This window comes from Musa acuminata, chromosome BXJ2-6, assembly GCF_036884655.1.
Source record: "Musa acuminata AAA Group cultivar baxijiao chromosome BXJ2-6, Cavendish_Baxijiao_AAA, whole genome shotgun sequence".
In the NCBI taxonomy this organism is placed as follows: Eukaryota; Viridiplantae; Streptophyta; class Magnoliopsida; order Zingiberales; family Musaceae; genus Musa; species Musa acuminata.
In genome coordinates, this window is record NC_088343.1 from 37,007,293 (window position 1) to 37,026,521 (window position 19,229).

General features: G+C 39.6%; 1 pseudogene; it reads left to right on the plus strand.

Annotated features, from left to right (window-relative positions):
* The first annotated feature begins 12,508 nt into the window (after positions 1 to 12,508).
* LOC103989054 (succinate dehydrogenase subunit 5, mitochondrial-like) lies at positions 12,509 to 17,355 on the plus strand (annotated as a pseudogene).
* Positions 17,356 to 19,229: the final 1,874 nt, after the last annotated feature.

Sequence of the window (19,229 nt, forward strand, 5' to 3'; positions counted from 1 at the left end):
TGGAGTAGGTCATTTGACCGAACCACTCTAAAAATCGACGTAATCTCTGGTTTGCATTTTATTATTGTCATTTACATTACTGCAAATCTTCTTACTGCTTTAGTTCCTTATTACCCTTGCTGCGCAACTTTAAGAATACGCTTTCAAGTTAAACTTTTCAAGTTCCGTTCTTATCGTACGAAAGATTTTGTTAAAATTGAAGTTTTAATCCGCTGCACTAATTCACCCCCCCCTCTTAGTGTCGCTCCGATCCTAACACGAATGACCCTGGCCAGGGATTTGTCTGAGCAAGAACACATGGGATATTCCTCTCATGACGCCGAGAGTGGATGATCCTCTGTCGACACTCAATAGCCCTCGTAAGGTCGACTACCACTCCCAATTACCAACTGTACTAGATCTGGGACAGCCAAACCTATAAGTCTGGTATCAAAGAGTGGAGCACTCATACAGGACATCCTTGGTGTCTCAAGTCTAAGGACCAGATACACCACTAGGACTACGGAATCGCTGTTTGACAATAAGGCATCATCAACCATCCAGCATTCCGTAAGCGGATCAATCAGTGAACTCATTCTCCAATGAGCACCTGTACTGTATCCCTAGTGTCCCTACATGAGCAGCTATGAGACCAGCTGCATCCATCATATGGACGGGTATACAGCACACCAGTCTATCCGGTTATCACGATGTCCCTCTCGAGTAACCTATGACCGGGATTATTTAGGATATGTGTTTAAAGGTGAATCGATCTCATTATCGTGATCTCATCACGATCCGATTCCCATTGCACAAATCCAAGGACATCACAATATATATATGCATTTATGCAATAGTTATAAAGTGATATACGCCAAAATATAATAAGCAAAAAGATTCTGTATCAAGTCACACGTGCCATCACTCACGTGATTGGCTTGCTGGGCACCTATGACTAGCAATCTCCCACTTGACCTAAAGCCAATCACCTATGTGTCTGATCCCCATCAGACTCCTGTGACGCTCAAAGACAATCTGAGACAACGGCTTTGTCAGTGGATCTGCAATGTTATCTTCGGATGGAACTCTTTCCACTGCTACATCTCCTCGGGTCACGATCTCTCTGATAAGGTGGAACCTCCTCAGAACACTTCTGATGAGACCCGGGTTCCCTTATTTGAGTAATCGCCCCATAGTTGTCGCAATATAAGGAAGTCGACTTCTCGCTATTCGGAACGACTCCCAAATCTGTGATGAACATCTTCACCCAGACTCCCTCTTTTGCTGCATCTGATGCAGCAATGTACTCCGCCTCTATGGTCGAGTCAGCAGTGGTATCTTGCTTGGAACTCTTCCAGCACACTGCTCCTCCATTCAAGGTGTACACATACCCTGAATTCGACTTGCTATCATCGACATCAGACTGAAAACTTGAGTCAGTGTAGCCTTCAACCTTAAGGCTATTACCTCCATATACTAGTAAAAGATCCTTAGTCCTTCTCAAGTACTTAAGGATACACTTTACTGCTTTCCAGTGCTCCAAGCTTGGATCCGCCTGATACCTGCTCGTGACACTTAGAGCATGCGCTATATCAGGCCTAGTACATAGCATGGCATACATGATAGACCCTATTGCTAAGGCATAAGTTATCATATCCATATTCGCCCTTTCTTCTGGAGTCTTTGGGGACATACTCGTAGAAAGCGATATCCCATGTCTCATCGGTATGAGACCTCTCTTGGAATTTTCCATGCCAAACCTTTTGATAATAGTTTCTATCTACCTGGACTGGGACAAGCCAAGCATCCTCTTGGATCTATCTCTATAGATTCTAATCCCCAAGATATAAGATGCTTCCCCTAAGTCCTTCATGGAGAAGTGTCTAGATAACCAAGCCTTTACTATGGATAGCATTCCTATGTCATTCCCAATGATGAGGATGTCATCCACATATAACACCAAAAATGTGATAGCGCTCCCACTTACCTTTCTGTATACACAAGGCTCATCTTCGTTCTTAACGAAGTCATAAGATCTAATTGCCTCATCAAATCTTATGTTCCAACTTCGGGAAGCTTGCTTTAGTCCATAAATGGATCTAAGCAACCTACACACCTTATGTGGGCAGTTCTTGGACACGAATCCCTCAGGTTGCATCATATACACCTCCTCCTCGAGGTTCCCGTTGAGGAATGCGGTTTTCACATCCATCTGCCAGATCTCATAATCATAGTGTGCTGCAATAGCCAATAGAATTCTGATGGATTTTAGCATTGCTACGGGTGAGAAAGTTTCGTCGTAGTCAACACCTTGCCTTTGACGATACCCCTTAGCCACTAGCCTTGCTTTATAGGTCTCTACCTTTCCATCTACTCCGATCTTTTTCTTAAAGATCCACTTGCAACCGATGGGTACAATACCTTCGGGCGCATCAACTAGGTTCCAAATCTTATTGGAGTACATAGAATCCATCTCAGAATTCATGGCTTGTTTCCACTTCCCGGAGTCTATACTCATAATAGCCTCCTCGTAGGTCTGAGGATCAACATCCTCAACATCCTCTGCTCTAATATGTCCCACATATCTCTCAGGAGGATGGGATACTCTATCAGACCTGCGTAAAGTTGAAACTTGTGTATTAGGTACCTGAACAGACTCGGACTGTAGAGTGGTGCTTGAGCTTGGTTCTCCAACCTCGCTCAACTCTATCATTCTCCCACTGTCTCCGCCAAGAATGTGTTCCTTCTCAAGGAACACTACTCTATAAGCTACAAAGACCTTTTGGTCCTCGAGATGATAGAAATAATACCCATAAGTTTTCTTGGGGTGTCCCACAAATTTGCATCGCTCTGTCCTTGATTCTAACTTATCGGGGTTGTGTCTTTTAATGTGGGCAGGGTAGCCCTAAATCTTAACAACCTTAAGATCAGGCTTCTTCCCTTTCCATATCTCATATGGTGTAGACACTACCGACTTAGTTGGAACTCTGTTCAGAAGGTAAGCTGCGGTTTCTAGGGCATATCCCCAGAATGAGATGGGTAGGTCAGCGAAACTCATCATGGACCGTACCATATCTAACAATGTACGATTTCTCCTTTCAGAGACACCATTGAGCTGAGGTGTATAAGGAGGTGTCCATTGGGATAATATCCCATGGTCCTTGAGGAACTGAGTAAACTCTGTACTTAAGTATTCACCTCCTCGATCTGATCGAAGAGTTTTGATACTCTTTCCAGTCTGGTTCTCCACCTCATTCTTATACTCTCTGAATTTCTCAAAGGCCTTTACTTGTACTTCATTAAGTACACATATCCATACCTTGAGAAATCATCAGTAAATGTAATGAAGTAGGAGTAACCTCCAATGGCATGAGTTGACATGGGTCCACATACATCACTATGTATGAGTTCCAACAACTCATTGGCTCTCTCTCCAATTCTACTAAATGGAGATTTGGTCAGTTTTCCACGAATGCAAGGCTCACAAATTGCATATGACACATAGTCGAATGGATCTAGATATCCATCATTTAGCAACTTTTGAATCCTTCTTTCATGGATGTGACCTAGCCTACAATGCCACAGGTATGCACTGTTCAACTCATCTCGTTTCCTTTTGGACACATTTACATTCATGATATGTGGAGTGGTGTCTAACATAAATAAACCATTATGCAATGTTCCTTTCGTGATGATCTTATCATCTAATAATATCGAACAACCATTGTTCTCAAAAACAAATTTATATCCATTAACTATTAAACATGAAATGGAGATAATATTTTTGATAATAGAAGGAACAAAATAACATGCATCTAATGCAATAAAAGCTCCACTAGGCAGATGTAGGGTGACCTCGCCAACAGCTAATACAGCAACTTTTGCTCCATTACCCATCTTGAGGTCCATCTCGCCTCTCTCTAATCTCCTAGGCCTTGCCAGAACCTGCAACGAATTGCATATATGATAAGCACTACCGGTATCCAATACCCATGTGTTATCATAAGAGTCTGACAAATGGAGACTGATCATGAATGTACCTGAAGCTTCATCAAGCTTTTGTTTCGCCCTTTCTGCAAGGTACTCTTTGCAGTTTCTCTTCCAATGCCCATCTTTACCACAGTGGAAGCACTGGCCTTTGTCCTTTGCTGGGTCTTTCTTGGCAACCTTTGCTTTACCTTGTTTGCCCTTGCCCTTTCCCTTCTTAAGGGACCTTTCTGCTTTCCTTTTCTTTCTGGTCTCACCAGTGTAGAGAACTGGCTTCTCTTTCTTAATAGTACTCTCTGCCTCCCTCAACATATTGAGGAGCTCTGGGAGAGTCACCTCAAGCTTGTTCATATTAAAATTCATTATGAACTGTGAAAAGGAATCTGGTAGGGACTGAAGCACAATGTCCACACACAAGTTATCCTCTAGGACCATTCCTAGACCTGTGAGTTTCTCTATCCACTCAATCATCTTTAGGACATGGTTCTGAACCGGTGTCCCCTCAGTCATCCTAGCGCGGAAAAGGCTCTTGGATATCTCATATCGTTGAGTCCTTCCCTGTTCCTCAAACAATTTGCGGACATGTAGGAGAATGGATCTGGCATCCATCTTTTCATGTTGTCTCTGTAACTCTGGAGTCATAGAGCCCAACATATGGCACTGAGCAAGAGTGGAGTCATCAATGTACTTCACGTAGCGAGCGATCTCATCCTCGCTTGCCCCTTCTTCGGGCGTAGGCATCACTGTATCAAGGACGTACACGATTTTCTCCGCTGTGAGAATAATTCTCAAGTTACGGAGCCAATCCGTATAATTTGGACCAGTGAGGCGGTTGACATCAAGTATGTCACGTAAGGGATTTGAAAGCGACATTTTCTGAAAATAAAGATGTAGCAGAAATGAATAACATGCAGATTTTGCAAGAAATAAACTATCAAGATATGGACTTCTATCTTAATATGCTCCCACTATTTTACTAACGAGTCACGCGACACCCTCAGCACGTGAAACGGAAGTCTCCGGCAGACTTCTAGTGGGGATCAGGATCCAATCAGCGTCTTAGTGTAACCTCGAGGGACTCGACCAATCACACTAAGCCTAAAAGGTAGGCAACTCTTACCGATCACAACTCCTTGTGATTCCCGTCTTGTTCGGCCTCCGAATCACCATGGCCTCGAGGGACTCGACCAACCATGATGCTCGGTTAAGTCAACACCTTCGTTACAAGATGAGTCTGATTTGATGATATACCCTCGAGGGACTCGACCAAGCATACCATGCCCTCAGGTCACCGGTGACATCTCTATGTCGTAAGCAAGATAGTGAATCGCGATATAGGTGAGTCTCGAGGGACTCGACCAACTCAACCTACACCGGGAATCGGTTCCTACTCATAACGATGGAAGGCCACGTGGGTCAATCTAATTGCCTCACGTTTACCGACTTAATATTATCGAGAGATGTTTCTATAATTTGGTCTCCTAATATGACATGTCACACATATACATATTTAATATATATCTACATCGCATGCAAATATATATACATATCTAGTATGTGTATAAGCAATCACATCAGATGATCATGGACCACAACCTAATATGATTAGGCTCGAGCCAGTAGGCCTAATCACTCACATCAAGATCTATGTGTGCAACGGTGCATCTTCATGCCCTCTGATCGTCTATCTCGTCCTCGTCGGTTCCGTCGACATCTTGATGCATCTCCATGCATCACGATCGTCCGTCTCGTGGGTCCCGCTATCGCATCCACGCTCCCGCTGCGCCTCCTCATGTGATTACAACTTAATCATAGGCACGTAGGCCCGACAATAAACGAGAAATATAATGGAGGTTCGCAGACCTCAATAATAATAATCACAAGTACACACATCACACGGTCCATGATCATCCGTCCACACATCATACATCACATGTATAAATAATCATCATCATGTAGGACTACTAGATAATAATAAAAATAATAATCAACTAAACCTTTTAATTAATTAATATTTTTTTGAAATCAGGGACATGTAGGGAATTTCTCAATTCCTAAGGGTATTTTCGTAATTTGGATAAAAGATAGAAACTGGAATTTCTCAAATTTCGAGGGGCAAAACTGTCTTTTGCCCAGAAAACCCTAATACCCTTTCCCCTTTTTGCTGCTGCCGCCGCCGCCACCCTGCCGGCGGCGGCCTGTGCGGCGGGGCGAGGGCATTACCCTCGCCTGCAGGCGGCACGCCCGCTGGCGGCGATGCCGCTGTGGGTGGGTGCCCCCTTCGGGTGCCGCTGCCTCCGCAGACGGTGCTGTACCGCCGGGCAGCCGCCCCTGTGGGGGGGTTTCGCCCGCGGGAGCAGCGGCGGCAGGCGCCTCTGCCCATGGGCTGCCAGCCCCGCCAGCAGCAAGCCTGCTGCAAGCAGACCGCCGGCCGGCTGCTGCAGGCACAGCGCTTGCGCATGCGTCGGCGCTGTGTTGCCTGGCTGCGGCTGCCGCTGCAGGTGGTTGCAGGCATGCAGATCGAGGGCAGCAACTGTTGCTGCCCTTCCTCGCTTTTGCGTCAACGATTTTGACGTCAATATTCTTCCTAAACACAACACACGCAGTTCAAAACCAATCATTCGCACGAACAACCTGGCTCTGATACCACTGTTGGTAAATCATGGGGGGCGACATCATATGCGCAGCGGAAGAACAAGAAAACAAAAATCCCCGATTCCCAAAAAGATGTTCGTTGTCGTGCGAAGATTGGTGCACAAAAAATCCGCAAAACACAAAACTGCGTATAGAGATTGTGTTACCTAGGGAGATCGTATATCCCTGTTTCCTTGCAGATCCTTAGGAGAGGGTGAAGGAGGTCAAGCGTCCTCCTCTCTAGCGGTGATCCACACAGCAGGGTTGCGACGACGCTCCTCAAAACTCCAGGTCTACTCTGAGGTGGAGAGGGAGAGGAGAATAGGAAAGGCAAGCAAAGACTCTAGCCTATGAGGCTGTGAATCCCTCCTATTTATAGAGATCCCGTGTTAAACCCTAATGGGTCCTTCCCTAGTGGGTATTGGATCTGCATCCAATAAGACAAGGGCTCCGTCGGATATCTCATATCCGAACCTCTACTCATCGCAATGTCTACCATATGTGTGTGACCCTCTAGGCCCAATATCGAGCTGGCCGTGAGTCATACCTGTCAGAACTCCTTCTAACTCAGTGAATTATTATCTCTGTAATAATTCACTCGACTCATCGACTACGGACGTACTAGGCCACTACGCCGTAGTCCCCAGACGATATAGGGGAATCCAATCCATTGGACCTGTCTGTCCTTAGTTACCATGTACATATAGTCTCTCATCCATCTAATATCCCAGAGACCGTATATCGAGCATGGTGCTGTCAGACCCATACGGTTTCTACTCAAGTCTCGCTCTAATCGGATTCTCCCGGAGAACTCTTTCTCTCTCAACCCGAATGACCCTGGCCAGGGATTTGTCTGAGCAAGAACACATGGGATATTCCTCTCATGACGCCGAGAATGGATGATCCTCTGTCGACACTCAATAGCCCTCGTAAGGTCGACTACCACTCCCAATGACCAGCTGTACTAGATCTGGGACAGCCAAACCTATAAGTCTGGTATCAAAGAGTGGAGCACTCATACAGGACATCCTTGGTGTCTCAAGTCTAAGAACCAGATACACCACTAGGACTACGGAATCGTTGTCTGACAATAAGGCATCATCAACCATCCAGCATTCCGTAAGCGGATCAATCAGTGAACTCATTCTCTAATGAGCACCTGTACTGTATCCCTAGTGTCCCTACACGAGCAGCTATGAGACCAGCTGCATCCATCATATGGACGGGTATACAGCACACCAGTCTATCCGGTTATCACGATGTCCCTCTCGAGTAACCTATGACCGGGATTATTTAGGATATGTGTTTAAAGGTGAATCGATCTCATTATCGTGATCTCATCACGATCCGATTCCCATTGCACAAATCCAAGGACATCACAATATATATATGCATTTATGTAATAGTTATAAAGTGATATACGCCAAAATATAATAAGCAAAAAGATTCTGTATCAAGTCACACGTGTCATCACTCACGTGATTGGCTTTCTGGGCACCTATGACTAACAAGATTTTGTTCGTTTGGATCGTTTTGATGGAACGAATTTTACCTGTTGGCAAGACAAGATGAAGTTCATGTTGACTGTTTTGAAGATCTTCTATATGCTTGATCCAAATCTTTAAGCAATTCCTGATCCAACCGACGATGACATCGATGAAGTCAAGGCTGAACAAAAGAAGAGAAATGAAGACAAAGTCATGTGTAGAGGACACATTCTCAATGCTCTTTCGGACCGACTTTATGATCTTTATACGTTGGAACCATTTGCAAAAGCAATTTGGAATGCTTTGGAATTTAAGTATCATGCCGAGAAAGAAGGTACAAAGAAATTTTTAATTTTTAAATATTTTGATTACAAGTTTGTGGATGATAAGTCAATCTTGGCACGAGTGCATGAGTTGTAGGTTATTGTTAATCAATTGAAGGCTAAAAAAATTAAACTTCCTAAACCTTTTCAAGTAGAGGCTATAATAGCCAAAGTTGCCTTCATCTTGGAAAGGGTATAGGAAGAAGATTTTGCATGACTCCAAGGATATCACTTTGGAGCAAATTCATAAACATCTTCGAATCGAGGATGAGAGACAAGAGTGAGAACTCTTTTGGTAATATAAAAGCAAATGTTGTGAATCAGCCTAAGAATTCCAACAAAGGCAAACAAAACAATAAAAATCATTTTGGCCCCAAAAGGGATTAAAAAAAATTTAAATAGCCAAAGAGTGTAGGTTGTTTTGTTTATGAAAAACCTGGTCATTTTGCTAGGGATTACAGATTAAAAAAGGGACAGAAATCAAAAGTCAACTCCGTTGAGGGAGATGATAATATAATCGCTACGGTGAGTGAAGTGAATGTCATATTTGGTAAGGTTTCTGGTTGGTGGTATGATACTTATGCTACTATCCATGTTTGCTATGATAAGACATTCTTCAAGACTTACAAAGAAGTCACAGAAGGGCAAGAGATTCAAATGAGAAATAAAGTTCGTTCTAAGGTGATTGACAAGGGAAATGTGGAACTCACTTTCACTTCGGGTAAGAAAGTCACTCTTACTAATGTTCTTCGTGTACTAGATATGAGTAGAAATTTAATGAGTGGGAATCTCCTTGGCAAACCTGGAATTAAATCTATATTTGAATCCGGAAAGTTAATTCTATCCCGTAATGGAACTTTTGTTAAAAAGGCTATTCGGTTGAGAGAATGGTCAAATTATCTATTGTTGACAATGATTCTAAATTTAATAAAGATGTTACTTCTATTTATATTGTTGATTCTTATTCATTATGACATGATAAATTAGCACATATTGGAACTAGCACCATTAGAAGAATGATTAAGTGCGGCTTAATAAATTATAATTTTGATGATTTTAATAAATATGAAATTTATGTAAAATCAAAGATGATGAAGAAACTCTTCAAAAGTGTTGAAAGATATACTAATTTATTAGATTTAATATATTATGATATATGTGAATTAAACGACATATTAACAAGAGGAGATAATAGATATTTTATTACTTTTATAGATGATATGTCTAGATTTGTACTTATTGAAACATAAAAATGATACTTTTAATTCTTTTAAGGCATATAAAACGGAAGTTAAAAATCAATTAGGGAAGAAAATTAAAGTTTTAAGAAGTGATAAAGGAGGAGAATACTTTCCTAATGAATTTAACTTGTTTTTGAGAACAACATGGTATAATTCATGAATGTTCAGCACCTAGAACACCTAAGCAAAATGGATTAACAGAAAGGAAGAATAGAACTTATCTAGAGATGATTAATGCTATATTGTTGCATGCTAAATTATCTTATAATTTGTGGGGAGAAGCTTTATTGGCTGGATGTCATATTTAAAAAAAAATAAGATCTCTCCATATAAGTTATAGAAAGGAAGACAACATAACATTGGTTATTTTAAAGTATAGGGGTGTCTTGCATATTGTAAGAATAATGATCCTCAAAGGATAAAGTTGGGACATAGAGGAATCAAATGTGCATTTATAGGATATGCCTTAAATAGTAAAGCTTATAGACTTCTTAATTTGAAGTCTAATATCATGATAGAATCTCGATATGTTGAGTCTTTAAACATTTAATAACTTCAAGTAATAATGTTCATCCTCCAACTAATGAAGAGTCATTAGTGGAGACATCTCAAAAGGTTGATGAGCAACCTAATATTCCTTTGATTGAATATCAATCAAGTTCACAAGAGGTTGGAAAGTAATATTATAAATTAAGGAGAAGTACTCGTGTACAAAAAGCAAAAAACAATTCCTTTTGTTTTACAAGTGGAAGATGATACATTCACCAAACCTCTTATAAGAGAAGTTGTAAGATCAACATCAAAATGGATAAGGCTAAAACTCATTGAATAAAAGATCCACCAATGATAGCCACCTTACTCAACATTATGAAATGAGTAATGAAGAGTTCAAATGGTAAGAACAAGTCATTGACATGTTGTCACGGACTTAGCTGGTTTTGCCTAAGTCGTGCGGCACCCTTGCGTGTCCGTCCGCAAAGGTCAGCCTCCCCGAAGCCTCCCATGTCCCTTAAGACCCACAAAAGAGAGAACGGGTTAGAGAAAACGCCTCATTCGGGATCCACAGGCAAACATTTCCGAAAACACTTCATAGACAATGCAAATTACAAACAAACTTTACAAGCTTTGAACAGTTGCACAACAAAGGGTAAAATGATCCATTACAGACCGAACTAAAATGGGACTATTAAGCCTTCGGTTGTCCCTCTACATGCTAGTAACATACCAAAAGACACGGACATACATAAACATTACATCAAACATCTTGTTTAGAAGTTTTGTCCGTGACAATGTGGAGTGGTTTAGTACTTTGAAATATTTAACGAGTCACATCTAAAAATGTTAAAGTGTTGGTTGTCACCAAATGAGGATTGAGTTAATTATACTCTTAATGAAGTTCAATTAAATTAGGATAAGTATCTCAAAGAGTGATAAAGATACTATAAGAACTTCACCTATATGAACTTAGAAGTGGTGCCGCTTTGATTGAGAGTTGGAGTTTTCTCTTATAAAAGTTCATGTAAATGGATGAGCCCAAAGCCATATTAGGGCTGAGCGATATTTTATGAGGAATACAAAGATGTTATATTTATGTGTATGGTATCACTAGTGTTGTCATTAGGAATAACAAATTCAAAGCTTTATGCTATTTGAGATTTCGACTTTGTGATACTTACACCAAGTAATATTCAAATCGAAAGATATATTACTTTATTTATAAATACTATTTAATCACTTGAAGAAAATTTTAAATTTGAACAAGTGGGGGATTGTTATAAATTATTCAAATAAATTTTTTTTTTAAGATTTATTTCAAAAGATGGTTTCTTTTATAGTTATTTTGGTAGTTATTTTTCAATGGTTATGTCTTTTGAGAAAAATATCTATAAATAGATATTTAAGAGTAAATAATGTAGTTATGCTCTTCTTCTTTACTCTGCAAGTGATTGAATTAGACATTCTCTAATTCTTTTTTATCTTCTAAAGGTTTGTCATGTTCATTAAAACTATTTACATCAAACCTATAGTAATCTTATTGAGAAGATGATGCAAATATCGTTTTTAGAAAAATATTTATACACGTTCAAGCCTAAATATATTTTCTAAAGTATTTTTGATCTTATATTTGTTATTTATTTTCATAGTGTTTTTATCATTTCTTTGTCGTATTTTTTCAACAATATATGTTTAGGAATTACCACTTGTTTTGATATGTTGATATATATGAGCTAATTGAACTTGCCTGTAGCTGATGACAGTAAATTTATTACTGTTTGTCTCAACATACTGTGTATAAAGCTACTGGCTATATTTTGTTCCTTCTGGAAGGTTGACTGTCCTTTATGACTTAGACACTATTCATACTTAAAACAAGAGATGCATACTTGAATCCAAAAAGAAAAAGTATATTATCCACGGGCTAACAATTTACAGATTGAATAGTTACAATAAGCAGATGGCCAATTAAGCTCCAAAGACTAGTTCCTATTTCTTTTTTTTGTCATAAGATGTATCCCTTTTGCCCAATTCTCTTCGAGAATTTACTCTACAAAACAAAACAGGTACCATAAGCTCAACAACGAAGCAACCTTATTTCACTCATTCATATTTCTTAATATTATTAAATCACTTACTAATTTTGTGTTGACTAATTTCATTATTATTATTATTATTATTATTAAGTGGCAACCTATGATCATAATGTAATAATAATTTTAAATATTATTAAAAGACACTTAGGAGGAGACGACCTCATAGCATGTTTACGCACAGCGCTACAATACGGTGCTACTCGGGCGCTTTATTGAAGCGGATTCAAATTTTGATTCGATTGGACTTATAAGTTGGTTCAATCGAACCAACTAACATGATTACCCCAACACCAGCCGAACCCTCTCCCTCGCCCCACCCAGTGAAAGAAGAAACCCTAGATCTGTCGCCTTTCTTCCCTCTGCCAGCCGCTGCAGCTCAGCCGCCGTCGCTGCGACTCGTCGGCCAATGCAGCTCGTCTAAACCCTAAACCTCTTCAACCGCTATAACTCTGTCTGCTGCTGTAGTAGCTCTGTCCGCCGCCGATGGCAACCTCTTCCATTGCCTTCGTTCGCCGCCTTCGCACGCTCCGTCCGCCGTCGTCGACAACGTCGTCTGCTGCCTTCGTCGGTTCGGACCTGCAGTTTCGTTCGCTGCCTTGTACTTCCCCCACCTTCCTGTTAATTAAACTGCGAACGGACGAGCAGCAACTCGTTTGGAGCAATTTAAATATATTTGTTGTATCTACAACACCATGGGTAATATGCACTTTGATTTATACAAGAAACTCCCTTAGCTTTTACTTGATGATGTCTTGTAGCAGCAAAACATTTTTGGTTAATAAGATGGTTCTGAAGTTGTTTAATAATAACATAGGTCTTCATAAACATGTTTAGCGTATTTCTATATAGTTGTATATTATTTTAATTATAATATTTGGGAGGCGCGGCTACTGTCTCGGGCGTTTTGGGACCTTACTGCCTTTTGTTGTTTTTTCATACAACACATCGTAGGATATTATAGTGCTTTATCTAAAAGATTCCCTCCTTGAATTTGCTGAATCCACACTAATAATTTTTATGCATATTTCTATTTCATATCTTGGTTCTTAAATTCTTAGTTGCACCTTTCTGTAAGAGACCATATTTGATAGCTTTTCTGTACTTGTTTACAGCTGCTGAGACATTCTCGAAAAACTTTCTGGACATTGCTTTAATTACTGTTCAAAAAAACCTAGAATATTCTGTAATTTTAACCTTGTCCTATGTACTGACTGCTATTGTTATTACCTGAAAACGTTTGTTAGGTATCTAAAATAATTTTTTTGGTCGCAGTGAGCTGGGGCCGGTGGCAACACGCACTATTGCAACTCAAGCAGGTCATAGGCCTTTACGATCCCACTCCATTTTTTATTGTAATAAGAGAATTTCATTAATGCATTTGGAGGGTCATTTTTTTACACATTCGACCACATGATATGCAGTTAGAAGTTGGATGAAGGGCGTTAATAACATTCATAAGATCACAGCATCGAATCTCCAAGCTTCTCAAATCAGATTTGGAACATGTGGTATTTGGTAGCCATTTAATGCACTTATTGGGGATACACTTAGTATTCTTCCAGATTTCCATTATTTTAGTGCATAGATGCTTCTTGAAGGGTTAGCTATCTCGAATGCTTTTTTTCTAAGTGCTTAACCTCCCTTAATTTTTCAATATCTTCTTGTTAGTCTTTGTTGCCCTTTATCGGCGCTTATATTTTATCGTTTTGGACCTTTGGTATATAGTTCGAGCATGTTAGTTTGACGGTTGCTCATTTTGGAATTTGTGAAGCTAATTTGGTAGCGAAATTTGTATGGGTATATTGCTTTTGAGCAGCTCGTTTGTTTTGATCATTTGACCTGTACTAATTGAATTATATTTTAATATTTCTTCATTTTGAGTTTGATTTGAAGTTTGAGATTCCCTTTTCATTACTGATTATGTTGTTGTGTGCTGTTATTATATATTAAAGCTCACTATTTTTTTTGTGAAGTGATCATTTTGGTGTGGCTGCACATATGCTTTAACTTGGTCCGTGACCTTTTGGTGTCAGCATTATGCTACTGGCATTTATGTAAATGGTTCTGTGGGTTAGAATTTATTGTAGTGTATCTGGTTATATTGACCCTTTATTGTTCATTGATATATCTTTGTTCTTTATTATCAGGGTTCATAAACCATTATACTATTATAGTGGGGCTTGCTAGCTGAATTATTCATTTTTGTATATTGTAATTGTTCGGCAAATTTCTGACACCTTTTAGTAGTTGTAAATGATTTTGTTTGGAATCTTATCATTGTTTTTGGTTGTTTACTCAAAAATTAAAGATCAATAACTAAAAATTGATTTCTAGTATAGGATTAAAATAATATGTTATGTACTTGAAGCTAGAGATTCTTGCCTTTACGATTGTTTATCAGTTTTAAAACTTTGACACTACTTTCAAGCCAATGTTACATACATCAATAGCAAACGACCACCAGGTTAAGTGTTCCATGGGCCTGATCCTTGGGAAATCTTATGGAATGGGTAATCAAGATAAGAACTGTCTAGCTGGTACTGACATGAGGTTGAGATTTTAATCATTGAATGAAGGTATTTCCTCGTCACCTGGCATGTATGACCTTAGCATTTAAACTCCTTAAACAAAAGTATTTTTGCCAAACCCTTGGAAAGATTTTTCAGACTTGCATCAGTGCATGCTATGGCAGATGGCAGCAATACTCTGGCACCTGGCTACCTTGTTTCTATCTCCAAGAATAATCATTACAAAACAATTTATGGTGTGGAATGAACTATGAGATGTTAAAGTATTTAACTAGATTATAACATGGAGGAATTTTTTCCTTGATTAGGTAACTATTATAACCCTGTTAGCCCCACTGACAAGTTGAACTATAGCACTACTATGGCACAATCTTGTTTTGTGCTGGTCATAAAGCAAATAATTATCTACTTTTTCTTTGTATTTTATCTTTTTTTTCCATCTATTTCACATTGCTCAATTTTCCATGTAGGATTGTTATTCTTGTAACTATTTAAATTCAGTTTTAACTTGACATTCTTATTCTTTATGTTCAAGGAATTTCGGGCCGCAAGTATTCGTATACACTAAATTTGAGGCATGCCTTCAGTTCAAATATAAGCTAGTTGCCTGTCATTGCTGACCCTGATATAGAAGCTGCAATGAAGGATTTGTTGGCGATTAACTGGGATGAAATTCCAGACTCTGTTATAAATGAGACAAAGAAGGCTCTGTCAAAAACCACTGAAGATAAAGCTGGCCAAGAGGCTTTGGCAAATGTATTTCGTGCAGCTGAGGCATCTGTGGAATTTAGTGGGGTACTGGTATCCCTTAGAATGGCACTTGATGATTTATGTGGCTTAAGTGGTGAGGTCAGTCATTTTGTTTATGTAGACTTTGAACTGAGGAACCTAGGTGCTATTTATCTCAATTTTCAAGCAATTGTCCATTTTGTTCTATTATTGACAAACATGATAATGATTGTCCACAGAATGTTGGACACCTGCCAGAGCATCTGGAAGATGCCATAAGAGCTGCATATAAACGATATATTACTTATTTGGATTCATTTGGTCCTGATGAGACTTTTTTGAGGAAAAAGGTTGAACTTGAATTGGGAACGAAAATGATACACTTGAAAATGAGATGCAGTGGCATTGGTTCTGAGTGGGGAAAGGTAAGCAAACTTTACAATAATGTGTTTTGCTGCATGAATTTTCACAGCAGGACTTATATTAGTTAGTTATTAATTTTTTAAATATATTATGTTTCTTTTAAGCTTTGAATTACTGAATTGTTTGATGTTAATGATCTCAAAACTCAGAAACCTGAATACAACTCTGTTTATGTAATATTATATGTTATGCCTGTAATTAAGCTTCCCATTTACATTACACTGTAGTTAGCGTCATATCTGATAACTCTTAGGGCCTTGGAGCGGTGTTCTTTTCCCTAAAAGTATGGATTACCATGTTGGCTGTATCAGCTATGTCATTTTTCGTGCCAACATGGTGCTGTGATTGACGCTTTCTGTTAAAGTTTATGATGTTATCGCTTGGCACGGCCTGGAAGGTAAGAAATACTTCAGTTTTTACTATATTTGAAGCCCGAAGCAAACCAAGATGATCCGAGCCAATTTTCACCAATTAGTTTTTTCTTCGTCTTTCCATCGGCACGCCTATGGTGGTGTTTATCAAGCTAAGCCACGTGCCTTCTTGGCCGGTTGCCCAACTAGCACTCCTGTGACACAATTGTTTAGTTGGTCTAAATATAGCTGGTTGCTTGTGCAAAGCAGGCATGCTGCTTATAGGTTTTTTCTGCTTGCCATTAACATATCCGGTTGTGATATTAGAATAGCAGCAGAAGCCTAATTAGTTGGAAATAAATAATCGGTGTTTGTCTATCATGGCCCTCCCTAATCTTTCAACGCAATCTGTAGGAGATTTATACCCTTTGATTGGCTGTCGGAAACCTTTCTCGATGGTGTTTGGATACTATGTGATCATTGTTAGATATTTTAAGGTGAACCAAGAGTTTGATATTGAGAGTAGGCAATCGACAGAATGATAACCCATGAGTCAACTCTTGGTTAGCCATGTTTTAGTTGACTTGTTGCCCACCGCATAAAAGTTGTAATGCTTGCTTGCTTGCATGTGTGTATATATGTGTATTTCACGAAAATGTAGCAAACTTATGATCAACTACTGTTACTTGCAGGTTACGCTTCTTGGCACCTCTGGGCTTTCCGGGTCCTATGTGGAGCTCAGGTCATGATAAGCGATTCTGAGAGCGCTTTTGGATGGCTTTCCGTTCTGTTGCGTGTTGTCGCGGCCATTGTTGGATATGTGGCTGTCTCCTTTCTATCGAAGTGTAACTGCCTGCAAGAAACAAAGGAGATCCTTCGCCTACCTTTATCGTTCGGGCCTTTCTTTCATAATAAATAAATATGACTTCAGTATGCGATACAATATGTCGGTCATTCGCCTGACATATTTTTGTATTGTACGAGTCCACCATGTTGGGTTCAAAGCCTTGGCTTGTGGATGTGCGGCATAAGTAAGAATGTAAGATATATTCATCTGTGGAATCAGTTATCGTACGTTGGCCATCGCTGGGATCTCAAGACTTTCTACTAGTATCAGTTCAAAAATTTAGCATATGAAAAAATGTATGATATAATACTTTTCCAAGAAATTTACTTGTATTGGATGCATTTTACTAATTGATAAAGATAGAGATTTTGAATCTAAGATCTTACAATAATTTATCAAAATCTTTACTCATCATCTTCCACTGCTTGATTCATTTGACTATTTGATTCTTGCTTTTTAGGAGTTACAAGCTGCATAGATTATAGAATGATGGTAGCTCATTGAATTCATCAGCCAATCCACCATGACGTATATAGTCTTGGCTGGTGATCATCGAATGCCAAAACCTGCATGTGCATTTTAGACCTGTCAATTCAATTGTTCAAATCTAAGTAGACTAATCATCTGGCCATTTCAAGTCCATGTTTTCGAGGGATCAATTGCTTATTGCATGGTCTGATCATGTACGTCAAGCCCAACAAATCTGAAGAACAAGAAAAAGAAGGTATCCGTAGCTTGCTTGTGATCGATTAATCCTTAGGCCTTTGGTTGCTTCGATGGCATATTATTATCGATCATTTACTTGTTTGTATATGACTCGAGCTATTTAAGTAAGAAGTAATGCAATAGACTGTCCCAACTCTAGCAATGATCAAATTGGTCTTAAAATTAATTTTGAACAACGTTATTGTCGAATCTCAACTTTTTTGCATATGAATCCAGCTCACTCGAGTGTGGAATCAAATAAATGTTAAAAGTTATCTTGGGAATAGCCGGTCCAACGAGATGGTATAAATCATTCTTAACGTGTCCCGAGGTATTCTCCACCTAAACCGCATTCTTTAAAAATAGACTTAGCTTATAATATACATATCATTCTTTGACGCAATAATTGGGCCTATGCATGTCATCGAAACAAAACATTATGTGATAGACCATGTAAATTTCTTGCACCTAGTGTCCCTCCAAAATATATATATATCCAAGTTAACCACTTCTAGTCCTTATCAGTCATATTTTAATAGAATAAAGTATATAATTATTCCTTATTATTTATATAATTCTAATGAGTTTTTGGAGATATTAATTTAAGTTAAAGAGTTTCATCAGCCAAGAGTCATCTTATAATGGTTAAAGAAGATTGACTATGGGGAAAGGGGTATACAGATGCAAAACTCAATTCCAGGAGGATCAACTTTCGTGGCAATGGCAAAAGACGTAACATGCATTATTGATTCCAGAAAAAAAAAAGATGTATTAAAGCGATGGAAGACGAAGGGATGAGGATTCGGACATGAACGAATAAGAAAGAGAAAGCAGTCATCCAATCAAGAGATGAGATTGAACGTTGATTTAACAAGTCATGTGCAGGGAAAGAGACGGGAGTGTGACTTAACAAAGCCCCAAAGCACATGAGTTCCTGGCTTTTCTAGTCTTCTCTGGAACCCCAAAAGCAGAAACCTCGAAACCCTCAACGCTGAAAAGATGGCTCGGTTGGGTTTGGCTCGGCAGAGTCGTGGGCGGGTACGGACGAGCCGCCTACGTCTATTATAAACCTCCGGATTACATGGCCCGTAACATTATTAGCACGCCGCACAGAACAGCGAACACCGTCGCCATGATGCGCGGCATTGGGAAATGGGTAATTCATTGTTCCTGAGAGTCCATAATTATCCTGCTGTGACACCTCATAATTTGTCTCCGTAACCCGCGGTGAATGATTAAAGTAACACCCGTGGGGCCGTCCGCTGGCCCCGCAGCTTGGCCCCTCATCGGACACTCTCGGGGGGACGGATTCGACAGGGTTTCTCTTTGCGGGTTGTGTTCCTACACGGGTCGGATTCGAGTTCATGCACTCGATCGACACGGTCCATCGTAAGCACGGTGGGGC